Here is an 11,298-nt window from a genome sequence, read left to right as displayed (position 1 = left end):
ATAGAGTTTTAATGTCTTACATCATACTCAGTGTAAGAAAGTTTCCTACATTAAGATAGTCCTTAGACATAGGGACTACTATAGACATAGTAAAACATAGTTTCAGGTTCCAATACTATTGCTATCAAGTGTGATTTTATAACATTGTAACATTTTAAGATAGCTTAAATATGATGGATAAGATAATTCAGGGCACTGGACCAAAAAATGAAACTGTGATAAGACTATCAGCATACTTTCAGTTCATGAATGTATGTATATTTTGCTTATCAAGGATAATTTATGCTAAACACATGATGTAATTATACATAATTAACTATAGAGTAGGTTTAGAGGACTTGAGTGGGTTTCTACTTGATAGATTTAAGGTGTGTTATTGTGGGAATAAAGAAAAGCTAGTGCTTACGTCTAACTAAACTACAAAATGATTTTTCTGATTGTTCCTTCTACCAGTGGCCCCTTTCCCTTCTGTATTTATATATTGGCATGTGAATGTATAGTTTCTGTCAAACGAGTCATTAAAAATGGTGTTTACTGATCAAATAGACAAGTTAACCTCACTACTGCCACCCACACATATGCACCGAACATACAGTAAATATGAGCACAGACCTTTTAGAGGTGTTACAGCATTAGAAAATTTGCCCATTCTTCCTTTAATGAGAATATGTCACCCTAATGACCATAACCATTCATAATTCTTAATAGGTTTTATAAATACTATGCCAAATATAGTGTTAGTAATAGGATAGCTAAAAACCTCATATTTGCTTTTATTGAGGGCAATCATGATTTCTATCAGTTTATCTTAATTTTCTGTCATCTGTGTTTTCTGGAAATGAATACTAATAATGCATCTCTACACATTTATTTGTGGTTTGGCTTTTCTAATGATTGACTCAATGAAATAAATCATTTCTAATGAAGCAATTCAAGAGATGACAAATGAACATATTAATTAAATGGAAATTCATCTAACTTTATTTTATTTTTTAAAAGATTTTATTTATTCATGAGAGACAGAGAGAGAGAGAGAGAGAGAGAGAGAGAGAGAGAAGGAAGCAGACTCCGATGTGGGACTCAATCCCGGGACTGGATCCCAGGACTCCAGGATCACACCCTGGGCCCAAGGCAGGTGCTAAACTACTGAGCCACCCAGGGATCCCCTTCATCTAACTTTAAATTAAATTACTTGTCCAATTAACAGGTTTTTTTTTTTTTTTGACAAACTTTAACATCAGCATTTACTTCTTTGTTTACATTTACGATTATGAATTGTTCTGTGGCAAACTAAAAGTAAATACCTTGTTATATCCCTGAAAGAATTAAGCAAAATACTCACTGTGTATTTTCTTCCTATGGCATGCTATCTACGGATGGATAATGAGGAAAGCAAACCAGTCTGTCTTGTCTGGGAGATACCTCACGATAATTATTTAATTCAAGTGCCAACTAGAACAACCTGGAATCTTTTTTTGAAACAAGGTGAGGTATAAACACAAATAAGCTTTTTAAAGGCCAAACTGCAGACTTTGGCAACTTTCAGACTACTGTTGACTTCCTGATACAGATTCAAAATATGGGAAATTGCTAAATCCATTTCTTAGTATAATCTAAAAATTGATTCTAGACTTAAATTGAAATCATTTTCTTCTCTGGCCTCGGTTGAAATTTGGAGAGGCTTTCCTTAATATTTTCATAATAAAAACTCATCTGGTTTTATATGAGATCAGGGATTCAGAGGGATTTCTTTATTATAGTTAAATTTATTTCATATGGGAGGGGGTTGATATTTTCCTCTCATTACAAAATTGTAGAGAATGAGTTGAATTCAGGAAAACATAAGAATTTCCTCTCAGCTATTTCTGTCACATTCTTCGCCTATGTCCTCCCTTCCCCCAGCTTTAGCTCCTTAGTGGGTAAAATACTTCACAAAGTTGTGTTTGCAGTTTTCAAAGTGACTTCTTGGAAGTGAAATTTGCACCAACCTTTTTTTTTTTTTTTTTTTAAATCCCCAGTTGTTAAGCGCTACATTTTCACTTTTGATAAAACAGGTTGGCTTATAAACACCTGCAACTGAGAAAAAAAAAAAAAAAAAAAAAAAACCACCACCACCACCAACAAAAACAAAGGCCTGCAACTTTGGCAGATATTTTAAGGCAAGGAGTAGTTGCAAAATGTTCAGAAGTCCTCCTGAAGCGAAGACAGAAGCCGCCCATGGTTGAGGCCCCCTTTTTCTCTTCTAAAAAAAAAAAAAAAAAAAAAATATATATATATATATATATATATATATATATATACACACACACACACACACACACACACATATATATATATTCTGAGACACATGTCCTCTCGTGCAGGTTGCTCTTTTGCTGGGTTAGAATTGCAAGCCCTCGGACGCCAGGCTGAGTGGTATCACTGTTCACAATCACAGCCAGAAGGTATCTCGGGATCTCAGTCCCAGAGCAGAAGTAACCGGTCTGGGTGCCCGCGTAGGGTGACGATGGGTGGCTGCGCGGGGAGGCCTGCGACCAGGGCGAAACTTAAAGCAGGACCCGGCGGGCGGGGGAGGGCGTCCCTGCGAGGGCACAGTGCACGGTTTTCCGAGTCCGGGTGGTGGGGGGGGGGGTGTTGGGGGGAGAGGGTGACCTTTGACCTTCCAAAGGACCTTTATTTGGGAAACTCTATAAACAGCGTCGGCCTTGAAAGGCGAGGTGGGAGGTTGGGAAAGTGTCTGCTGGACGAGGTCCCGGGAGGCGTTCGGGGCGGCGGGAGTCGGCTGGGCTGGGGGGCGGCCGGCCCCGGGGCTGCTCCCGCGGGAAGGCGGGCGGGGGAAGGACCGCGGGGCAGCGCGGGGCCGGGCGCGGGCGTCCGTGTGTGCGTGGAGGGCTCCGCGGGCCGGCGCCGGCGCTTCCCGCTCCCGGGAGCCCCGCGCCCGCCCCCGCGCCCCCCCCCCGCCCCGGCCCGGGCCGCGGCCCTCCCGCCCCGGCGGAGGCGCCTGCGCGGTGGATTGTGGGCCGGGGGCTGCGGCGGCCTCCGGCGGCCTCCGGCGCGCTGTCCGGGACCCGGCCGGGCCGAGGGGGCCGCGGGCCGAGGGCGAGCGGCGGAGCAGGCGGCGGGCGCGCCGGGGGCGGTGGTCGCGGCGCGGCGGCGGCTCCTCCGGAGGCCGGGGATGTGGGAGAGGCGGTGGCGGCAGCGGCGGAGGCGGCGCTGCGGACCCGGGGGAAACTGCTGGCTGACAGGACACCCGGGAGAGACGTGAGGGAGCCGCCGCGGCCGCCTCTCACCCGCGACGGAGCAGCGCTCGGGGGCGCGGCCCTGTGCTCCCCCGGCTGACGGGCCCGCCGGCGCGGCGCGGCGCGGGGCGGGGGCGGGAGGCCGGGCTCGGGCTCGGGCCCGGCGGGGCTCCGGGCGGCGGCGGCCGCGGAGCAGCCTCGGCGCGAGCGGAGGGCTGGAGGCGGCGGCGATGCGCTAGGCCGCGCTCTGGGGCGGCTGCCCGGGCCCCGCAGGTAGGTGGCGGCCCCCCGCGCGGCGCCCCCCGCCCCGGCTCCCGCGGGGGGACGGCCCGAGACCCCACCCCCTCGTCCCCCCGGCCGCGGCCGAAAGAGTTTCGGTCGCAACTGACGGGCGCCGGAGCTTCCATTCCGCCCTCGCTCCCCCCCTTCCTCCTCCTCCTCCTCGCCGCCGCTCTGGGCTCGGGCCGGGCGGCCGTGCTCCCCCCCTCAGGTCGGGCGGTCGGCGGCCGACATCGCCGCGATCCCCCCCCCCCCCCGCGCCCCTCTCTGGGATCCGGGCTGGAACTTCCGCCGCCCCCAAACTTTCCCTTTCTTGTTCCAGCCCGGCCCTTGCTTAACCCCCCCTTTGGAGGCTGCTGGAATAATTTACATGTAAAAAAAAAAAATTTTTTTTTTTAAATCGTTTTTCTAAGGAAGAAAAGCAAGGCTAACCTCCCCCCCCCCCCCATAACTCGGTGTTTCTGCAGTTTGGCCATCAGTTCGCCATCATTTGTTCAGTAATTGATTTTCTTCAGTTCTGCTTCTTTCCATCTGGGCATCGGTACAAAAAGCAGGCCTCCTCCCCTGCCTGCTCCCGTCGTGGACGGGAGAACTTTCGGGGGCCCATTATTACAATAAACCACTTGCTCGGCCCGTGTGTAGCGCGCAGGGTGGTTATTTTTAGAATTTTGACGGGCCCCGGGGTTGCAAGTTTTGTTTCAATTCACTTTTAACCAGCTTTATTTATTTGTTTATTTAGGCCTTTATTGAGTGAGGCTCTCCTTACTTTCGAAGAATTAAATTGTGTGGTTCCCCCCCCCCCTTTTTTTTTTGTTTCGTGTTGTTTTTAATTGCCTCTGTGTTTGATTTCTCAAACCCCAGGGCAGTCTTGATAGTAAATGCTTACAAGGCAGATGATATCCTGATACAGCGTGCTGAGAAACGCGTTTTGGTGGTAACTTGAACTGCAGACTTTGATAGACGTTCAGGTGGACTTTTATAAATCTGGTGGAGAGTTCTGATTGGAAAAAGTACTTAGGGAGCCTTGATTTCTAAGCAGTTGTGGTGGAACAGACGAATGATGGGATTTGACTGTATCTCAGAGCCTTATTTCCTAGAAATGGGTATTACTTGGTGGTTCCTAGTGGTCATCATTGCTGATGATAGGTTTTGGTAAAAATGACCAATAGATGCAGGTTTTGGGTGATTGATAGTTGTGATCTGGGGGGTTAGATGTTTGCAGTTTTACTGTGATCTCGGCTGTTTTTAAATTTTGCTGATAACTTCAGAGTTCTTTCCCAGGACAGACATTATACAGTCTGAGGATTGTTTTTTTCAAAGGGAGTGAAAAATGTTGTAAGGGTTTTCTTTGTAAAGAATGCATCATAGAACTATAAAGACTTTCCATATTTTGTTGACTATACTCCTGTATTTTGCTGTTGTAGAGGTGTTGTTCCTCTAGCATTTGGCTTTCTGCAGTGTTCTTTGTTGTTTTTCGATTATCCAAAGTTTACTGGGAAAAGATGATTAAATTTTTGTATGCTTTCCGGAAAAGTTAAAATTTATCCAGTTTTTATGTCAGAATTATAATCAGATCTTACATAACTCATGAAACGGCAAAGTTTGCAGAATTTGTTCTTAATCACATTCCTTTTCCTATCAATGGAAGTTGAGTGCAATTTTTTCCTGCTTTAGCTTTTTACAAACAACTTTGAAGCACACTCACTTAAAATGTAAAATTAAATGATTTCTAGGATATTCACAGAGTTGTGAAACCATCATCCTAACCTAATTTTACCCGAAAAAGAAACCTATTCATTAACAGAACTCCCTTCATCTCCCCACCTGACCTCTGTCCTAGCAACCACTAATGTATTTTCCATCTTAATATTTGCTTATTGTGATTTATTCATGATGATATCAGCTCATAGCTTTTTGAGGCGTTTCTTTTAAAATCAACTTACATGTTTAAAATATTTTGAGTCAGAATAAGCAGCTGATCACTGGTGTTAATAATCCATGTTCTAAACAACTGATTATTTGGTTATATTCAGCATAAAGTATGGAGAAAGAAAAAAGTTAGCATGAATGATTTCAGTGATCTCAAGAGGTAGTCTGATTAGCTGGGAGTCAAGTAGAAGTTGGACTATTTTTGCCATTGAATATTAGGATATCAGGATTAGAAAAAAACCTTAAAGGTCATCAGCTTACTTCCTGCTTGCTTCACGAATAGATGGCAGGAACCATATGAAGAAATCTGGAGTGGAAGCCTGAATCTCTAGGATTGTGGCTTAAGACCCACAGTGTGGCCAAGTAAGGCAAGACATGGGGATTTGCTAGTTAGAATTGTTAGGTTCTCTTATGTGTGCATATGTTTGACATTTTACTAGCAGCGTTGGAGAAGAACTGGACATTTCCCCATTTGGGGATGGAGGATTGTGGGGAGACTAATGTATCCACATAGATGAAATCCATCTTAACAAAATTCTCTAAAAATGCTTTAACTTAAAGAAGGATGGCATATACTGTATATTATTTAGGTGTCTCCTTGTACTGTTATTGTTCTGTTTTTAAAAATTCAAATTTTAAAAACAAAATTAATTAAAAAAAAAAAAAAAACTAAGATTAACAAGGTTGGTTGTAGGCCTCCTTTTCCAAAGACCCACGGCCCTAACATCCAAACTAATGGTTCTCATACAGGGCGAATTTGCCCTCCAAGAGACATTTGGCGGTGTCTAGAAACGTTTTTCTTTTTTCAATGTCACAACTGAAGGTGGGGTGCCATTGTCATCTAGGCAGGAATGTTGCCAAACTTCACAATGCACCAGATATATCCTATGTCATCCCACCCTCCCCATTCAACAAAGAAGTATCCACCCAAATGGTGGTAGTATTGCTTTAAACCTGTGGTTTGCATTATTCCAGTAAGTGCCTGAACTAGTGTTCTCATCTCCCACCAGGTGGGAAAATAGGTCTCACTGAGTACTGTTTAGTACATTAGATTAACCCTTTAAGTCCTCCAACGACTCACTCTTTGAAGTGGAATAAAGTGGAAGGCGGTAAAGGGAGAAGTAGAAAGCAATCTAATTATGCACAATGCAGATATTCTTTAGTCTGTTTAGGTATCTCAAATTCTGAAGAAAAAATTTTTTTCCCTGAAAATGCAAAAGCCTTCTTTTACTGCAGATTTGAACTACTTTTGTGTTTTGAATTGTGAGTTACTGGTGCAAAGGTTTTTGAAATTGCAGTAGATATAGTAGTATTTTTTTTTTATATAGAAGGTTTTTGGTTTTGTTTTTCTGGTAGCTTCAAATGCCAAAAGAGAGAAGTAGTAAACTAATTTTTTATGAATTACTAATGTACATTGTGAATGTCCAACAAGATTCGGAGCTCATATATGAATTGCAACTTTTTTTTCTCATTCTTGTAGGCCCCAATTTTGACTCATTTAGTTTGGTTTTATTTTTCATTTAATTTGTTTTTAACAAGCTTAGTTTAGTGATGAAAGAAAAAAAGACTGACAGTTGGGGGTCACTTTTGCTACTTACCTGCCTTATTACTTAGATAAATTTATTATTCTCAGTCTTTCTGAGCCTTGATTAGACTCTCATCTATGAAATAGGAATAGTGATAATTCCTGTATTATAATGTGATTGTGAAAATTAAGTAAGGTAAGGTGTGTTTAGGTGCTACGTCAACTATAAAACACCGTGTAAGAATTAGTTCCTACACCTGGAACTAATATAATATGTTATTTGTCAATTATACCTAAATTTTAAAAAGTTACTTGTTTCAGAAGAATCAAATTAGAATAGGATATAGAGGGTACCAAAGTTAGGAATATAGACAGCAAGGCAGAGAACAGTGACTGCAGATAGTATCTCTAGAAAGAAGAGAGAAATTCTAAAAATATATTGGTAACAAACTAGTAAAAGAACCAGTATTATCACCAAAATTTCAAATTCTTCCCTATAAGAGCAAATTGACTTCTTTCAGTAGCACCTGAAAGTATCACTGTAAATACGGTATAATATGGGCAAATATAAGTTTTTTTTTTTTTTTTTTTTTTTTTTTTTTTTTTTGGGCAAATATAAGTTAACGAGAAAGGGTTACCCGTTTTTAAACTATGCTATTTGAAAAGTTATGAAAAATATATAATTCATTTCAGAATTAAAATTTTCAGTAGTGACATATTTGTACAAAAAGTTTTAGCCTTTTCAAGAGTAAGCTCTAGTTATCTGGATTAATTCCCTTGTTGGGAATAATTCTTTCTGACTTGTTTTATAATTAGGGGGTACTCTGCCCCTAGTAATTGCTCTTCAGATATGAGGCTTTAACTGAATAGAGTTTTAAAGTCTATTCACTGTAAGATCTTAATCTCTTTCTAGATTTGTTTCTTTTTCTGTTATTTTTCAACATCTTTTTGCACAAAACGAGATGCTTTGATTTTTCTACATGTCCAGTAGTCCATAGATGTGCTCTAGTGTTTAGAGTTGAATTAACTAAAAAACATGAAATGAATGGGGAAAAATGTAATCTCTTACAATTTTTTTAACTGGTCAGCTTTACAGTCATGCAAAATTAAGACTTGAAGAAACAGAACTGGAGCTATTGAATGAGATTTTTCGAGGGTAGCATTAGGTTAGAATAGTTGGAGACAGTATTAAGAAAACATTATGTGGCGATATTTGTTTTTTTGTTTGTTTTTATTGTAAACAAATTGGATTTAAGAAGGGAATTTTCATGGCAAAAGTGTTACTGATTTGGAGAATTTTATAATCAAATAGTTGGCTTTTTGACTCACAGGAAGTTGGTGTTTGGGTATGAATATTGTGGTATGCATCACATTTTATGATATGGAGTGAATAAAGTAAAACTTTGAAATCATATAAATATGTCAAGAAAGTTAATGTCTTGTTGATGATGTTTCAGTTTGGCTAGACTGAGGGGTAGATTAGAACCAGGTTGTAAAAAAGTTTTTGGACTTGATAGATGTGTATCAAAGAATACTTAAGGAGAGGGGCCTAATCAGATCTGAATTTTAGAAAGATGATTCTAAAGTTGAGTGAGGTTAGGACCAATGAATGACTTTTGGTAGAAGATTCTCATAGCAGTTTAATCTGTAAATAAAATCCTGAACTAGATTACTGACAATTGGAATGGAGAGCAAGGGATGGGTATGTGATTAATTTTGGAGATAGAATCCATAGGACAGTCCACATTGGTATAGAAATTAAAGAATGTAGAGATCAGGGAGTCAAGTTGGCTCTAGGGTCTCTAATTTAGGAAACTAACAGATTATGTTGCCATTAACTGAGCTAGAGAAGGAGTAAACTTTTGGCAAGTGGAGTCAGATGAAGATAGTAAATAATGAATTTAAGTTTTGGATATATTCAGTTTTCATCTTTGAGACTTGTAGGTGAAGATGCCCAGTAGGCAGTTATAAATATGGTTCTAGGACACTGAAAAGAGATTAGAACTGGAGAAAGATCTGGAATCTCTTTGGTTTTCTCTATCTCTACTACCGTTATCTGAGTTCAAGCTACTATCTTCTCCCACTGAGATTACTGCAAGTTTCCTGTCTGGACTCTTCTAGTCTTGGTCTTCTCCATTCCATTCTCTTTGCTATAATCAGTGATTTTTCTAAAGGGCAAATCTGATTATATCTCTTCTCATCATAAATTACTTCTGTGACTTTATCTTTAGGATGAAATTCGCATTCCCTATTCTTTTTTCTTTTTTTTTTTAAGATTTTATTTATTTATTCATGACAGACACAGGGGGAGAGAGAGAGAGGCAGAGACACAGGCAGAGGGAGAAGCAGGCTCCATACAGGGAACCCGACGTGGGACTTGATCCTGGGTCTCCAGGATTGCGCCCTGGGCTCAAGGTGGCGCTAAACCACTGAGCCACCAGGGCTACCCCGCATTCCCTATTCTTTTAATAGATTTATAAATTCATTTAAGTTCTTTTCCCAATTTACCTCTCTAGCCTGTGACTCTCCCCAACTCCCTTCTTCCCCCAAATATATAATTTCCTCATTAAAAAAAAAAAAGATTTTATTTAAGACAGAGCAAGTATATGTGCATGAGGAGGGGGAGAGCAGAGAGAGAGAGAGAGTCTCAAGCAGCTTCCACGCTGAGCCAGGAGCCTGACGTGGGGCTCAATCTCACAACCCTGAGATTATGACCTGTGTGAAAGTCAAGAGTCAGATGCTTAATTGACTGAGCCACTCAGGCACCCCTAATTTTCTCAGACATACTGAATTACTTCTGGTTTCTGGCAGAAGGCTCTTTTTTCCCCTCCAAGACTTTGCACATATATTCTCTATTCCTGGAGTATTCTTGTCACACACTTCCTCCCCATTTGTTTGGCTCATTTCTAATTATTGTCAGTTCTTGGTAAGCCTTCATTGATTCATTATTTTTATTGAAAAAATTTTAACCTACAGAAAAATCAAAAGAATAGTGGAGTGAGCACCTAATAGTGGAGTGAGTTTACATATATAAACCTCCCCCTCCCATACACATTTCCCTTTGCCAAATCTAAAAGCAGGCTGTAGATTTCTGATGCTTTACGCCTAAATACTTAAGCATACATTTCCCAATTATAGGGACTTTCTTTTACACAATCACAGTATTATTATGACACCTAAAAATATCAACAGTTACTCAATAACATTATTAAACATACAGTCCATACCTAAATTTCTCCATTTGTCCCCCCAAAATTTTTATGGCTTTTTTTTCTCTCTGCTAATGCAATATTCAGTCAGGGTTCATGCATTGCATCCGACTGGTATGCCTCTTTAGTCTACCCCATCTGGACTGAGGCCCAGTGCCTCCTTCTCTTCTTTGGTTTATCCTTTGAAAAGTGAAGGCATTTGTGCTCGAGTATATTCCATATTCTGAATTAGTCTGTTTCTTCATGGTTAGATTCTGGTTAGATATTTCTGGCAAAAATATCATGTAGATAAAGTGTATTCCTACCACTTTATCACATCAGGAGGCACATAATGGCAGGCTGTCACCTTCTTGGTGATTCTAGCTTTGATCACTTGGTAAGGGTGGGAACTGATAGATCTCTCTACTATTTAATTAATAAATAATTGATAGGGTGATAATTTGTGGCCATGTAAATATCCTTTTCCTAATAGCCTTTTAGACCAGTGCTTTTACCATCCATTCCTTGCTTGAATCAGTCATTGCACTGGAGGATTACAAGATGATTTTTCTATTTTATGCTGTCTACTTTTATTGGCTTTTGAGGGCAGTGAGGTCAGATTAGATAAAGACTGAGAATAGGCAATTAAATTTGGAAATCAGGTCATTCCTCACCTTTTCCAGAGCCAAGTGAGTGGTGAAGTTGGAAGGTAGGTTGCTAAGGAGATAGATCAAAGAACGAATAGAGATTTGCCAGTGAAGGGGAGGCAAGAAGTAGTAGCCTGAGGAAATAGAGAGAAAGGACTTTATTTAGCACTTGTACTTTTTTTTTGGTGGGCTGATGAGATTGAAGATAGGAGAGTCAGGGAATAATTAATAGAATAGGGTCTCAGATGAAGTGGGAAGAAATGAGATTAGGAACTGCTGGTTAGGGGCTTAACTCTGGACAAGCGTAGCCACCTGTATTGTACCCCAGAAGTTAAGAGTTGTGAGGATTAGGTACAATTGGATATGGAGGGAAGAAGTTCTAGCTGAGGACCCTTTTTCTTTTGTTGTGAGGTAAAAACACAGTTACTTTTTGAGTGTGGGATTGATGAGGGTAAACTAGGGGACATGAGCAGAGTGATGGAGGTTATAAA

The 11,298-nt window shown here is 41.2% G+C and overlaps 1 protein-coding gene across 7 annotated transcripts in view; it reads left to right on the top strand.

The window, feature by feature from the left end:
- Window positions 1-1,333: 1,333 nt before the first annotated feature.
- The window catches only part of VPS54 (VPS54 subunit of GARP complex), a 78,003-nt gene continuing 68,038 nt past the window's right edge, over window positions 1,334-11,298 (top strand). For 2 of the 7 annotated variants that reach the window (XM_049115582.1, XM_049115580.1), the window contains exons 1-2: window positions 1,334-1,485; window positions 2,364-2,444. The gene's annotated coding sequence lies outside the window, so the exon portion shown is untranslated. Of the gene's footprint in view, window positions 1,486-2,363; window positions 2,445-3,361; window positions 3,513-11,298 lie in introns of those variants that run through there. The other 5 variants (XM_025469127.3, XM_025469119.3, XR_003144841.3 and 2 more) reach the window with 5 other exon arrangements.

This window comes from Canis lupus, chromosome 10, assembly GCF_003254725.2.
Source record: "Canis lupus dingo isolate Sandy chromosome 10, ASM325472v2, whole genome shotgun sequence".
In the NCBI taxonomy this organism is placed as follows: Eukaryota; Metazoa; Chordata; class Mammalia; order Carnivora; family Canidae; genus Canis; species Canis lupus.
Note: the sequence above shows the minus strand (reverse complement) of the source record. Positions and strands in the feature narration are given on the sequence as shown.